General features: G+C 44.1%; 1 long non-coding RNA gene across 1 annotated transcript; it reads left to right on the top strand.

Annotated features, from left to right (window-relative positions):
• The first annotated feature begins 4,945 nt into the window (after nucleotides 1–4,945).
• LOC135456384 (uncharacterized) lies at nucleotides 4,946–12,728 on the top strand. Its single transcript, XR_010442524.1, has 5 exons — nucleotides 4,946–5,072; nucleotides 8,911–9,009; nucleotides 9,557–9,663; nucleotides 11,590–11,729; nucleotides 11,814–12,728. It is a non-coding gene; the product is annotated as an uncharacterized LOC135456384 (long non-coding RNA).
• Nucleotides 12,729–15,818: the final 3,090 nt, after the last annotated feature.

Genomic DNA, 15,818 nt, shown 5'->3' with positions numbered 1-15,818 from the left:
CTGCAGGAGTTACTGACATATGTAGGACAGGAGGAGCAGCAAACACAAACCCTGGCTGAGGGGGCTGTGGGGAGCTGCATCAGATGGAGGGACAGGGAAAATGCAGAGGTGAGGAGCCAGGCAGGGCCGTGTGTGCCTGGGCAGAGAGACCAACGGGGCAGAGCAGGGCACAGACACCCAAAAGTGCCAGAGCAGGGCACAGAAACCAACAGGGCAGAACAGGGCACAGAAACCCAAAAGTGCCAGAGCAGGGCATAGAAACCAACAGGGCACAGAAACCAACAGGGCAGAACAGGGCAGAGAAACCCAAAAGTGCCAGAGCAGGGCACAGAAACCAACAGGGCAGAGAAACCCAAAAAAGCCAGAGAAACTCAGCAGGGCCAGAGCAGGGCACAGAAACCCAACAAGGCCATAACAGGGCAGAGAAACCCAAACCAAACAGGGCCAGAGCAGGGCACAGAAACCCAGCAGAGCTCCTGATCTTAACTCCATCCTGGAGCTTCCAGCAGGGCTTACCCAGCTCCTGATCTAAACTCCAGTTGTAAATAATTGCAGGTGAAATATGCACCCTTAATTATTGTTTTGCTCACACACCAAAAACAAACCTGCTGGCATTCGATCTTTCTCTTGTTTTTGTTACACAGCACAACCTTCCCACTGCACTGTGCACAGACCTGGTACCCTTGGAGCCTCCAAAGGAGCACCAGGGCCAGGGAAAGGCCGCAGTTTCCATGTCCAGGTGAGCGTGCAGACCCTGCAGGAAGGCAGGAGCAGCTCTGGGCAGCTCCCTGTCCTGTGGAAGTGCCACAGGGATGTTTTGTGCAGAACATCTGGGATGCTCTGTGCACAGATGTGCCCACAGCCCTGCCAGCAGCTCCCATAGGGACAGGGCAGCTGTGGGGCTGAGCAGGGAGCTGAAGCTGATGCTCTCCTCAGCCCCAAAGCCTGCCCTGTGCATCACACACAGCTTGGGCTGGGTGCACTCCCAGTCACTCCTGCCAGAATTCTCTGCTCAAGAGAGCAAATCCCCTCCGTGCCTTCACCTCCGCTTTGCCACAGTCCCTAATTAAGGGGGTGCTGCTCAAGAATGAGCACTCACAGCCACGCTGAGGCAAGGGAGACGTCTCCTGTTCCTCTTCACGAGGATAGGATTTCTAAAAATTCACTGTAGTAATCACAAAGAGCTGCTGCAGAGAATTACTTGAGAAAACCTTCTGAGATTTCAGCCTACCTGGTCCCTTTGTTTCATAACTAGATGGAGCATAATGAATGCAAAATCTCTGTGAATAGAGCTCAGCAGGGCCTACTTTTTTCTCCTGGCTCCTGTGATAATAATAATTTGATTTTATAGGTGTCTATCCTCAGACCCTGGCGAGGGAGCAATCTTTACTGAGTCATGAACTTTCACATCATTAAATCCCTCTACATTTATTTTAAACATATCAGAAGTGTCAAGTAACTTTAGATCCACTAAATTTTATGTGCTCTGGGTGGAATGAAGTTTGGCCACCGGGGAAAAGGAGGGGAATAGTTTCCTGAGCAGCTGGGGAGGGATTTGGGAGCAGAGCAGCAGGTCCCCTGCACAGGACGAGTGAGCACAAGGACAGGAACCTGAGTAATCTCCTCCCAGGCTGAAGGGAATATTAAACTCTTCTGTCAGTTGGATCTATATTATTTATGGCCCTTTTTTTATTGTTGTTGTTGTTGATTTCAAAAAATATTTCTTTGTTGGTGCAACGCTGACTCCCGATAGAAAGTGATGAAATGCCCAATATGTTAAAAAACCTTATCACTAAATCAGAGGCAGAACTATAAATTTGGGCTTTTGAAACTGAACTGACTGTTGAGGATCATTTTGCTCCTGAAATATTACAGCAGTGATCAATTTGCTGTAAAATTAAGCAGTTTAGCTCTGCAATCTATAGATGGAAAACATGTTGTTCTTGAGCAAAGTTTATGCCCTGCCCAAGGGATAAATTAAATTTTATGGGTAAGACATGCATTATTATACGCTTATCTGTTTAACATATCATTCTTTTCCACATCAGTATTATAAATATTTTTAATCATACATTTGATCTCTTGTGCCTATAGTGATATGGTAATTCCCCCTGCCCCCCTCAAAAATACAACCAAACACAGCTAATTCATCACAGAATGCGGGAGAATATTCTAATCTTCCCCAGAAATGTGCTGAAGGCTGAAACTGAGCTCTTGGAATTGGGGCCACTTTGCAATCACTGAGTGGGATAACATTTTCCTGAAGGAAGGGGTGAAACTGCGTTCTCCATTTCTATTACAGGTGTTATTACTGAATATTTATCTTACAAGGCTCTAATCAAAACTGGGGGCTGCAGTCCAAGACAATTCAGTCTCAAAAGTTTGGCAAAGTGGTGAAATATGTCCATTTAGCAAACCTGTTAATAATGGTTTTATAGATTTCTGCTGGTTTTCCTTGAATTCTCCAAATGGGAGTCAAAGCTGTCAGACTGGCCACAGCCCTGGCTTTCCAACAGCGGGGAGTGTGTGCAGAAATGGATCTTCTGAGGCAGGAGGGGAAGCTGTGAATCCTCAGAGGCGAGAGCAGGGAGAGCATCAAGAAAAACCCAACAGGGAGAAAAAAGTGTCTTCAAGATGAAATCACGCACCTGTGGAGAAAGCATTATTATTTATATTACAGATCCATTGTAAATTTACAACTGAACACATCTGGAATTTCCCCCTTGTCAAAGCCATCCTACAGGAGCTGCTCCATGCCCAGCTTGGGGAACCTGGGTCAGGACAAAGCTGAATTTCTGCAGCAGGATGCTGGCAAAGCCCAGCCCAGGCACTGAACTCAGCTTTCACTGTCCTGGATTCGGGGCTGAGTCCCCAGCTGGGACAGCAGGATTCCTTCAGCCTGCTCCTTGCCTCCTGCAGGAGAGCCAGACAAAGGAGGAGGTTCCAGGCCCAATATCTCACACAACTCATCTACACTTGATTATTATTTGCTTCTCACAGCCTGAAAAGAATCCCACTCCCAGATTTGTCTGTCTCAGCCCTGCTGAAGCTCAGGGTTTCATACATATGTATGGATAGCTTAAGTTTTTATGAGCATAATTTGGGCTTTTCAAAATAGTGACACAATAACAAAGCAAAATTGAGACACGCATGTAATTTGAATACTGATTTGGTTTTATCTTTTCGTGGTGCTGGCACTTTTGATGCTGCTCTTTTCCACCCCATCTTCCCTCTGCTCTTATTTCCCAAGGAATGGAATGAGTTGGGAGGGCACCAAAACCAAACCCAAAATCGAACACAAAACCAAACCCAAACCCAAACCCTTCTCCATGACCTCCCTGGGATGTTGGAGATTTGCTGCTCTCTCAGAGTTTTCCCATCAGCTCTCAGAGTTGTGGTTTTGATGCTCCTGTCACACAGGGACACCTCTGGCAGGTGGTTCTGGCTCCATTCTCTGCAGATCCAAAGCACAAGCCCCGATTTTCATTTCTGCATTCTGAGGGTGCTCCAAGGACTTTGCTGGTTGTGTTTAGGGTCCAACAGCCCCAGAGCTGTTTGCATCCCCCTGCAGGTGCAGGACAGCATCCCCAGGTGAGCAGCACAGGAGCCAGGGCTGTGGCTGGGGCACCTGCCAAGCTCTGAGAAGCAGAAATGCTGAGGCTCTGACCTCTCTCCTCACCCTTTTTTGAGGTTTCTGAGGCAAACCCCCAGCCCTGTCACACCTGAACAGCAGCACAGAGGCCCCTCAGACAGATCTGAGCACTTCTGTGTCGCGGAGAGTCTGATCCTCAAAATTATTCATTAAAAATACCCACTTAATAATTTCAAAGAGAAAGCTGAAAGATGCTCAGGGGCAATCTGTGAACAGAAAAAGGGGGTTAAATTCACCTAATAAATTATTTGCAGACTGAATAATTCATGGGAAATCCAAGGCACATTTAGAGGGGTTTGATGGGGGCTGTCAGCTCCTCTGGAATGGGAAGACACCTCAGAACCTGGCATTTTCTGAGGCACCATTCCAGTACAGCAGAATTTCCACCTGGAACCAGACAGAAATGAAAATGAAAATCGAAGACCTTTCTGGATCTGTAAACACTGGACTTCATCTCATGGCAAAGGGTTAAGCCCAGCACTAGCACTGGGTTTATTTTAACTGGGGATAAAGTTTCCAAGAGGTCCATGAAAATACGCTGAGGTTTGTCCAAATGCAATGGAAAACCTGGAATTTTAGTGCATGAAGCAGGCAATGAAAGCAGCACATGAAACTTTGTAAACAGAGGTGTTAAAACAAATTTAATAATAGACTTTTTAAACTCCCAGATCACTGTCAAAGTATATATGTGTTAAAAGACCTATAAATATATTTTAAAACAATCTATTTTCCTTTCACTTAGCTGCCAAGATCTCCATTAGGAGGTTTGTGTTTCCTTCCAACATTAAAGAATCTCTCTAACATCTGTAGCGATGAGCAGTGAAGAGTGTCAGCTCTGCTTCTGAAACAAGCAGTGCCACCATCTGAAGGAGGAAAATGTGAAATAATGAATATGCTTCTGCAGATCAGGCTGCTGTGTGTGCCAGGGGATGTGCAAAGCCTCGTGCCAGGCTTCATCTCCAGATTTCCCCTCTCCACCTCTAAGGAGGGCAGGTAAGTATGTAAAACTTGGAGAAGGCATTGCCCAGAATGTGAACCCTGGCACAGAGAGCCACAGAGCACTGCAAGGGATTGGCTGGGCTGGGAGCTCCCCTCCTTCAAGGACTGGGATATTTTTGGTATAACCAGGACAACCTGGCAGCCACATCCATGTGTTTGAACTTTACAATGTGAGCAGATTAACTTTCATCACATGTGGGACCAGGTGTGATCATTTACTGACCCAGGTGTGGATCATTTACTGATATATTCCTTCCAAGGACTGTGCTGGGTGTTCCCTTCCTTCCAGGAGTCGGGGACAGAAGGGGATCCCAGCACAACACGAGCCAGTCTCAGCAGCCACGACTTCAAAAATTATCTGCTTTTTCTCCATGAAGGTTCCCAGGCCCCAGGACAGCAGCACTGGATGGGGGTTCAGGAGGTTTGGGAATGTCTTTATTATGTTATTGGGAATGCTGCTATTATTATTATTATTATTATTACTATTGCTACTATTATTGCTATCACAGAATCATGGAGTGACCTGCACTGAAAGGGACCTGAAAGCTGCACCCCTGTCACGGCAGGGACACCTTCTATTTTCCCAGGCTGCTCCAAGCCCCAGTGTCCAACCTGACCTTGGACAGTGCCGGGGATCCAGGGGCAGCCACAGCTGCTCTGGGAGTTCTACCCTATTCTATTCCTATTCTATTCCTCCCCACCCTCACAGGAATAATTTCCTCCCAGTCTCTGAAATAAACCTTTTCTCTGGCAGTTTGAAGCCATTCCCCCTTGTCCGTCACTCTCTCCATGTTCTTTTAGGCTCCCTTCAGGCACTGGAAGGTGACCCCAAAGTCTCTTGCAGCAGCTTTCCCCCTGAGGAAGGAAAGCACCCCATTTCTGAGGTAAATGGCTGGATGTGGGAGTGATGGCCAAGAGCTCAGACACTCAGGAACAGGAAAATTCTCACTGCTCACAGTCACAAACACAGCACTGAGAGCAGCTTCACCTCAGCACAGGCAGCACTCACCCCCACAGGTACCTGCAAAGGAAAATCTCTGATCTAGACCCAAAAACGCCACAGGAGCCCCTTGGCCAGCAGAGCTCACAGACCTTGCTCCTCGCTTTGAGAACAAACTGCAGAGCAGCCCTGTGGGGTTTGGGCTGTGTGAATGGTGTGCAATGCTCAGGAGACACAGCTGAAAAATGCTCGTTCTGCCTAAAACTGCAGCACATTTACAGCATGAGGATCTGCACAAATATCACATTATTATTATTATTATTATTATTATTATTATTATTATTATTATTATTATTATTATTATATATCACATTATTATTATTATATTCCCAAATTTTACACTGAAAATTGCAATTATGCACGGAAATGTCTCTTACTTAATCTAGACAGGGTGTCCTGACCCTTCAGCAGGGGAGAGAGGGCATGGACTGCAGTGAGACTCAAAAAGAACCAATTTTAAACAAAATCTTTGGTTGCATTTAATCTCACCCTATCTTACCTGGCTGGACTCATCATTTCAGCTGCCCTGAATTGGAGAGTTTTATACCCAAATGCACAGCTACCATGATGAGAGTGTGGGGATGTAATTTATAAAGACATAGGGGGATTCAAACCACGACATTTGCAAATCTGAAGATTTTTAAAAGCTGGTTCCCAGGGCTCCTGTGTCAAAGGCAGAGGTTCAAAACCACAGTGGTTAAAAGGAAGATAATAAACTGCTCACTACTTGACCTTAACTACAAGGAAGAGGGAAAATCAGTGTTAATCTTGCTACACAAACCTTAATCTATTTTATTTTTTGCTTAGCTTTCCTTTTTTCAGCATCCATATCATTTTATATATAAGATATGCAAGGGTTTACATTTATTATCTGTACATATGATCAGCCCAAATTGCTAATTCATCCTTAATTTTTTTGGTTCAAGTTACACACTCCGTGTTATTTTAACATAAGGCTTTTTTGTAATGTAATGATATTTAATTTGCATTAGCACAAGTGACATACAATAGATCATGCTATTATCATGATTGATATCAGATGAACTGGCATAAATTCAACGTTATAAATTGAGCCTATAAATGAAACTCTGATTTTACAGGAATTACTGGAGTAGAAAGGCTAAGGACCCTCAAGTCAACCTTACTCAAACCCACTCTTTAGAGCTTTATATGTTTTATGCCTGCAATAAATGCTTTTGTGAAAGCCCATAACCTGCAAAAAAATATAAAAAAAAGTCATTGGAAGTCCATTAATTATAATAATCCCATCCAAAAAGCTGTGAGGGCTTATTTTTGTGACATCACTCTTTGATTTCTTACTGCCTTAAATTATCCCTTTGTTGGCTGGGTGAGGGTAACAGTCATACTTTTGTCATTAAATATAAGGAGTTTTAAAGCCTGATCCACCCCAGCTCTAATTGATATTGCTTTCATTTGGCAGATAGTGACCTGATTTATAATTTAAATATGCATCATTATATGCACCTCTTCTGTATAATGAAAAAGTGAAGTTACTCTCATCTTCTCCTGCAATGTTAACATCAAGGAAAAGTATCTTCCTTTTTTCCCCTTTTATACTTAGAGCCTAATTGAAAACTGTTCATTGAATTTCAACATGATAGAAAAGTCTTTTTATCTCTCAATTTGTCCATTAGCTATTATAATTGAAGTATCTGCTCCAGTGCTGAATTGATATTGTTCTTGTTTAAATTGGGGATTTCTCTGAATCCTCCACGAGGCAGCAGCTCCAACAGAAACTGGGGTTGTGAGGAAGGGGCCTGGGAGCAGCAGTGCCCTCGTGCAGAGCGAGAGCTTCTCCTGGAGAACGTGTTGCATAATAATCCCACCAGCATGGCCAGAAGGTTTGCTAATTGCCACATCTGTTCAACAGCTGTCAGATGTTTGCCATATGCTGCCATCAATATTACAGCAGAGTGCATTACAGGGAGTTTTATTGTGTTCCACTGTTATTTATTTGCCACAGACATTACCACAGCCAGTGACGTCTGTTGATGTTAGATCACTAATTATATTTTAGGAGCTGCATGCAAAATCCAGGGGTTTCAGCCTCCTCAGCCCCCATTTCTGATGATGTCAATGAGAATGTTTCCCCTACAGATCTCTGAGCTGGTTTATGAACTTCTATCTCTTCTCATGGTAAATAATTCTTCTGCAAAATAACTTATTTATGTTGTTTTTGAAGGATGTTTCTAAACCCACGTTATGTTTTAATGGTGATGCTCGTAAAAACTCAACCTTCTTTTCCAGAACCCGCTTAATTCCATGGTTTTTTCCATCAGGGCGCAGGTCAGGGATGGAGGAGAATTCAGCTTGGCAGCTCAGAAGGTTGATACCCCAATTCTGCTCCCAGACCTGGCACTGACTCATCCCACGGCCTCGATTCTCGGTGTGACCCTGATTTCCCAGTGTGTGAGCCAAGGCCCTGCTGTGCCCTCAGCGCTGCTCCTGGGCCAAGGGAGGGGTGGGCAGCACCTCCCCAGCCCCCAGTCTGCCTGGTTTGCTGCTCTTTTCAGCCTTCTTGCAGGGATTTTGGAGACAACTCTTTTCAAGTGACTTTTTTGTCACCACGGCAGGGAAAGAGGAAGCAGAGATTGACAATGTGCAGACGAGGCAAAATCTGCATGATGTGATTTAATGTGAGTTGATAGGTGTCACTGATCTCTATTATAAATAGACTGTGTGAATTCCATATGATGTATTATTTATCTGTTGTAGATGCCTTTTTGTTTCATTAATAAACCTGGAAATCAGACGTATACATTTCCAATGATGAGATTTTGGCAATACAAGGCATTGTGACATTTGTCTGCAATTGCTCAATTATTTTGATGATTTTCTTTTTCTTTCTCTATAAATGATTAATGCTTGAGATGTTTGTTCAAGATTCTCCTGATTTTAGCTCATTTGTCCAGCTGAGTTCTTTTTTCCTCCTCTAATTAGGGAAGATTATTGCAGTGTAAGGGCTTCCAGTGTGACCTGAATTCCAGTTCCTGGGAGATGCTGCACTGGAACACACGACAGGGCCCTGGCTCAGGTCTGGGGGGTCTGGGACATGCAGGAAATCTCACATTAACCATGAGGTTTCCATTTAAATCTGCCTCAGAGCAGAAACTCCTCTGCTGTTATTCTACCTACGCTTGAAAACATTTCCATGGTATTTCTGTGCTTGAGAAAGTTCAGAAAACACTTTGCTGTTTACTCAGATAGCAAAGGACTTGAATTTCTCCCGTTTCTGCAGAGAACAATAAGCAGCTGCTGGAGCCTTCCACTCGTGCTCTCAGAAGAAGCACAAGGAGATCTCTGAAGGCACGACAGGGCAAAGAATGGTGAGGAGAAGGTAAAGCTGGGGGTTGTTCCAGAGCCCAAGTGTCACAGCTCGGGGTCCCTGGGAAGGAGGGCAATGGGGCTGGGGGCTCAGGCTGCAGGAGCAGGAGGGGCTCAGCTCCCACGAGGAGAGGAGTGCCCAAATGCCTCCACCAGTAATGTGAAATTTGTCTGCCTTCTGCATTTGATCTCCTCATTTTCCTCTTCTATGCCTTTTTAATGCTGTTTGTAGCCATTTCAATTATGCGATTTCCTTATCTGTGTACCATGGAGAATACTGTACAAGGCTTTATAAACAGCTCCTAAGTTTATCTGCCTGTCATTTGCTTTTCATTATGTGAGATAACAATCTTCCTCATATCTTATAAGAAGATAGAATGTGATTGTTTCGAAATGGGGAGGGGGAAAAGAGTCTGCTCTGCATTATCCTCAGCCCCACAGCATTTGTAACGTCACCAGTGTCAGCACAATCTCCAACATTTTTCCTTGCTGTGGTCCAGGAAGAATTATCTCTGTAGTTTCTTGTGCTTGCTGCTATCTCCTCTTTTTCTCCATTTCAGACACAGTGAGGTTCTTATCTGGAGCGTGGTTCTGCAGCTACAGATTTGCCTGAATTCAGTGAGATCGCTCCAAACCCTTTGGAGGAGCTCGAGCACCGAGGGGAAGGGTGAGAGGCAATTGTCAGCAGCTGGCTGGATTAAATATGGACAGATATTATTCATGTCATTTGACAGTTCCTGACTTTCAGCTGTATAATGACAGAGCAACAGTAGGAATTCCAGCAGCCCAGCTTCTGTCTTACTTCAAGATAAGCTTATCAAGCGTAGCCTGAATCCATTCAGCTCCTCAGCAGATCAGAACTCGTGTCAGGCTGAATGCTGTGCTGATTCCTGCTGCCTGCCCTGCTCTGCAGTCCCTGAGGGCTGGCCTTTGCAGGGTTCTTAGCAGACACTGTGCCCTGGGTGTGCTCAGCCCTGTCCAGGGCAGCCCTGGATCCTCCTGGTGCCCCTGGGACAGGGCATGGCCAGCCCTGCTGGGGTTTGCTCTCCTTGTTTGGTTTTTAAAGGTGCAAACCTCATCCTGAGGCTGCTCCTGGGCTGGTCATGCCAGAGATTCAGAGGGATCTCAGGACAGGGCAGGAATCACAGCTGTCACTGCACACTCAGTGGTTTAGGGTTAAGAATTGACCAAATCTCTGGAATTTTCTTTGTGTGTCCCCCAGATTGCAGCACTTTCCAAACTTGTGGGATTTGGTGTCGGGGGAGAATTGTGGGTTCAGAGAACTTTTGAGAGGTGAATGTTCAATTTAAAAAAGAAAAAGTTGTGGAAGGAAATTCAGTGGGTTTGATCATAGAGGATTTGATCAGCCAGAGTTTGATCTTACAGGAGCTGGAAACTCCTCCAGGCTGGGATTATCATTGTGGCTCTGCCTGTACAATGAAGAGCATAAACCATATAAAAATGTACAAATGTTGGCACTGGCTGTGGCCACAGGCCAGTGTCCAGCCCTTGCCCCCTCACTGCTGTGCCCAGTGTCCCGCTCCAGCTGGCAGATCACGGACACCAAACAAAGTCAATCACTCCAGACTTGTCCAGAATATTTTCAAATTATTTGTGTTTATTAAATCAATGGTGGTTTGGTTTTTCTACTCTGGATGTAGTCACTTTTTGAGGAGCAGCAAACCAGAAAAATGGAAGATATGGAAGTTTTGCAGTTTCTTATCAGTGGGAAACTCTTTGCTGCTTGACTTTTCCCTGGAATATGTTGGTAGAAATATGAGTTTGTGTTTCAGAATTAAAAATGCATGCCTCAACACTCATAATTATATTTACAATTAAAAACAATGTAATTGGAAATAGAACTTTTTTTTGTTGGCTGAATGCACAAAATTTGAGTTGTGGAGAAAATGTCGTTTTAAGCTGTGCTTTCTTCCCCACAATTTAGGAGCATTTAAGCTTCATGTCGGACACACATTAGGAAATTAGGGGCTAATGAAGTCCACATGGGGCTGAAAGGCTGCTGGGTCCCTCCCGAAATTCCCTTTTGCACAGCACAGCCCCAAAGGTGGCACACAACAGGACACAAACCCACCCGTGCCGTGGTTCCCGTAAGGATTTCAATTCTTCCAGAGCCGAAAAGCCAAGCTTTAAATGGAAATGCAGACGGGGAGGGGGCACGTGGCACGGAGTAATTGAGAATTCCCTGCCCTGCCAGGCAGGGTTAATGGGCAGTGCCCTGCAGAAATCCGGCTCCTGCGAATCCTGCAAATGTCACAGCGCTACAAAACAAGGCGCTGATCCAGGTCCTCGTGGTGCTAAGTGGAGGCTGCAGGGCAGCTCTGAACCCAAACGCATAATTTGTAGACACAGGATGTCATTTACCATTGCTTACCTCTCATTAAAACTAATCAGAGCGGCTTTCTGGCAAAAATTGATTTTTAATTGGAAAAGTTACATCTGCGAACTTGTTTTCCCCTGAAAAGCTTGGACAATGTCCTTGTCTGCTGAGAGCTCCAAGAGCTCTGAATGACCTTTTTCCCTTCACATTTTGGCCAAAACTAGCATTACAAATATTTGTTTGTATGCTTTGCAGGATGATTTTAGTCAGAAAAGTTATTTTCCATTACAAAAGAAAAACTGAGGGGATGTTTTCACCTGCCAGCATGGGAAGCACATGGATGCTGGGATGCAAGCAGGAGGGCAGGACCCTACAGTGGCTTCCACACGTCTCAGGTACCTTTCACCAGACTGTCACTGGCAGCACAAGGTGCAGCAATGTCACTTTTAATTAAAACCTTTTGTTTTACCTGCACACAGAGCAGCTGCAGCATCCCCAGCACGGACAAGGCCAGGGCTGAGGAGTGGAAAAGGAGACATTGGGCATGGGAAGCCACACAAAGCTGGTTTGTGCCAGAAATGCCAGAAAGGGCTGATGTGTGTCACTGTCCCTGCTTTCCATCCCAGCGAGCGGGGTGAGAATTCCCTTGGAAGCACAAGGGTCCAAGGAGAGCGGGAACAAGGACCTGGAGTGGCAGCTGCAGCACAGGAGAAGGTTTGGTCCAGCCTGGCACTGCCAGCTCCCCTCTCCTCCCTTCCCAAAAACACTCACCTGCAAGGAGGGCGAGGCTGATAATTAGATAATAACTCTCAGGTTGTTTTAAACAGAACAACTGCTGTGCAAGGAGGATTTATTTCTTCGTTTTGCTGAGATATTTTTCCCCTTTGTGAGCGCTCCCAGAAATATCCTTGCAGGATGTGCCTCTCATTTTCCCGAGGATTTTCTGAAGACCCCAGGGAACAGAACTCTATTAGCTGAAGTCACCTTTCTGTCACAAGAGCCACGTAGGAGACACAAAGGACCTCTGGAACTTAAACTTCTTTGGTGCTCTGCTCAACGCAGCTGAGCAAGAATTTCTGCTGGCACCGAAGTTCTCACAGCTAGGCTAGGCTGTGCTATTTAAAACGGGATTTCATCCTAATGAGCCTAAAATAAAACTGTGTGTGTGGAAGGAGATCTCAAAGCATCCTCAGTCGGAGCAGGGGCTCGGGAGAAGGAGGAAAAAGCCAAAGCCAACCAAAGAGCACCCTCTCCTGGCCACAGCTCCGAGCGCTCCTCCTGCACGCCCGATCCTCGGGGACACGGTGAGCTGCCCTGGAGAGCGCTCCCATCCATCCCCACGGAAAACATGGAAATATCCACCCGCTCTGATTTTCCTCTGTGTTTTCTTTTAAATCACGATGAATTACCAGAAGCAGGGGCTCCGTTTGCTGTAAAGGGAGGTGTTAATTATGAAAGGTTCATTTTCAGCATGGTTTGATCGTTACTGGAAGATCTTTCAGGTGGGTCACTCAGCACATCGAGGTTAATCATTTTCTGTATCCAGCAGATGCTGCATTTTGACCCTTTTCCAAGATTATTATAATAAGATGGTTTTCCCACTATAGAAAAATTACTTGTGGAGATACACTTTACTTTGTAGTGCTTTAAGAGAAAATATCTTTTATTTATTTGATATTCTGCCTTCTCCAGGAAGATGCTCTTTTGTTTCTGCCTCTTGACCAAATACATTTGATGGTGAAGTTTTCAATTCACATTTAAAATCTGCTCTCCATGAATACCCTGCCATGTTCTCTGAAATTCACAGATGAATGAATTTTTGCAGGATTCCTGGAAAGCAAACACCTCTGACCACGGGGAATATTAGCCTGATAAAGATTTAATTGTAAAATGACAATGAGCAGCAGTTGAAGTTCAGATAGTATTTCCCTGGCTGTCATTTCTGCGTGCAGACATTATTCTAATAGCAAACCCTCTCATCTTTGTTACCCTTTTCATGATCTTTTCAGTGCCTGAAAAAGTCAAGTACCAATATCTTGTGACACAAACACAAAGCAGAAGCCTTTTTTCCAGAAGGATTATTTTTTTTTTGGTAGTGGGTGATACAGAGTTCACAAATAGCAGCACTGTGATACTAAACCAAAATTATTGCTGTTGTTATTATTATTATTATTTGTTCACAGCAAGACAGACTAAGCTAAATACCTGCTAACTAAGGACCAGTAAATCAAATTTTTTTAGCTGGAATATCCCAGCATGCTCTGTACAACAGCAAAGCTCAAATTAATTTCTGATTAAGAATATGTGCAGTCACACTAGTTCTCTGTGCCATATCTGAGTAAATTAAAATCTGCACACAAGAAAGTGTCTGCTATATTTTGTTCATCATTTTAACATTATCGAATGTCATCCAGAATAGGATAAATAGAGATTCAGCTCCTGCTCACCTGGACAATCCCACTAAACTCAGAACAGGACTTTCCTTCCTGTAGCTGCAGTGCTGTGGGAGGTGGTATTTAATAACTGATGGATAATTAGGGAGTACAAACAGAATTCTCTTTTTCTCTACCAGCAGCTCATTCAGTGAGGGACTCCTGTCAGTTAGAAGCTGGAGAGGGCTGGAAATGAGAAGTGCTGCTGTCCCTGCAGTGAAACACCCATCTGTGACCCCAAAAGGGTTTCTGTGCCTCATTGACAGGCACTGCTTGTCCCAGAGCTCTGCAGCCTTCTGGAAGCACAGACCTCGTGAAGGAGGGCGAGATTTATAGAGCACAACTGAAGGCAGAAGATTATTTTTTGTAAGCTTGGGAGTGCATGGATTAATAAATCCTGCTTGTCCCAGCTCTTAGGAATTCCATTCTGTCTAAATTTCAGTTTGGTTTTCTGCTTTCCCCCCCAGTAGAGCCGAAGCTGGGAGCAGCATCACTCAAAGGCTCGTTAGTTTGATGAAGTGGCAAAAGTGCCTCCAGCTCCCCTGGGTACTCCCAGCTCCGAAGCATTTACACATCCCAAGGGGATTCTGAAAAACACCACCAAGCCTTTAGGTACTGAATCACAGGCAACTATTTTGAATCTTTAATTTTTTTTTTCTATATTCTATTCTATGAGGATGTCAGAACTAAAATATGGAATATGCTTTTCCCACTTGGTTCCTATTACTTGTAAAGCATTCAAAAGCTTCCAGAATAAAATTACCTCTATGCCCTGCCAGGGAGCAGGCAGAGCTCCACGGAGTATCAAGGGAGTCCCTCTGCTGGTGTTGCTTTCCATTTTTAACCCAAATATAATCATAAAAATGACTAAATGTGAGACTGGAGCTGTACAGCCTTAGATTCAGCATTTATTTGTTATCATGTTCATCCCTGTGGAGTTTTACTGTGCTTTTATATTTATACAAAAAGTGCTGAAATATATTCCATAAATTAAGGAGTTCATTTGCAGGTGTGACATATTCATCATCACCACCACCATCATCATCATCATCATGTGAGTTTGTTTTCAAACTTTGCTCATATGAGAACAGCCAATTTGCATTTAGAAAAAAAATTATTTGAGAGAGAAATGCAAAGAGATAAGAGATGCAGGAAGCTGAATTCTGTCCTGAAATGATATCCCTTACTTCTCTATCCCAACTGCACATTTTCCATGGGGGGAAAGGCACTGAGGCACATTTAACCCCATAAATGCCTGACATTTCCCCTGGGTGGATTTGGGCCGAGTCCTGACAGAGAAGAATTAAACAACTCAACAAAAAATACATTTGTACTTTGTTCCAGTATTCGTTTGAGGCTTAATCACAGTTGTCAATGTGCCATTGCAGTGAATAACATTTTCATATTGAGTTATTTTACAGTTCCTACAGCAGTAAGGAATATCTTAGGGTACTAACTGATTGTTTTGGCTTTATTTATTGTACAGGAAAGCAATGACATTGAAAATATTGTATAAACAGCAAATACACTGAGCAGCAAAATCCCTACCCTACATTATGAATTGAAATGACATTATTTTAAAACATTTGAAAAAAAAATCATCATAATTATATGTTCTCAACACAGAGACAAATTACCTATTATTTTAACATAATTAATTTGAGCTCAGAGCATTTCTGTTGCTGTGTGTGTCATTATCCATCAAAATGCTAAAAATTGGGGGTTGAATCTTTAAGTTTTTTCCTCCACATCTGTAATTTGTTTGTTTCCACCTTCAATACCTTTAAGTTTTAATTACAGTTGGCATTTCAGTTTGTTGTCTGTCCCCTAGGTCACATTTCCAAGCTCACTTGGGATGATCTTGCACCAGGGCCTTCAGGAAAGAGCTCTCCCTCTTCAGTGACCTCAGGTTTGTAACCAAGTTTCTGCTCTTTCCCTAGGATACAGATGGGTTTGGAGGGGCTTTTGCATCTTATTGGTATATCCTGATCATTTATTCATTTATACTGCTGGTTAATGCCTTTTTCTCTTTCAGACACCCTCCTCCATGTG

Source organism: Zonotrichia leucophrys, chromosome 20, assembly GCF_028769735.1.
Source record: "Zonotrichia leucophrys gambelii isolate GWCS_2022_RI chromosome 20, RI_Zleu_2.0, whole genome shotgun sequence".
NCBI classification, from domain to species: Eukaryota; Metazoa; Chordata; class Aves; order Passeriformes; family Passerellidae; genus Zonotrichia; species Zonotrichia leucophrys.
Note: the sequence above shows the minus strand (reverse complement) of the source record. Positions and strands in the feature narration are given on the sequence as shown.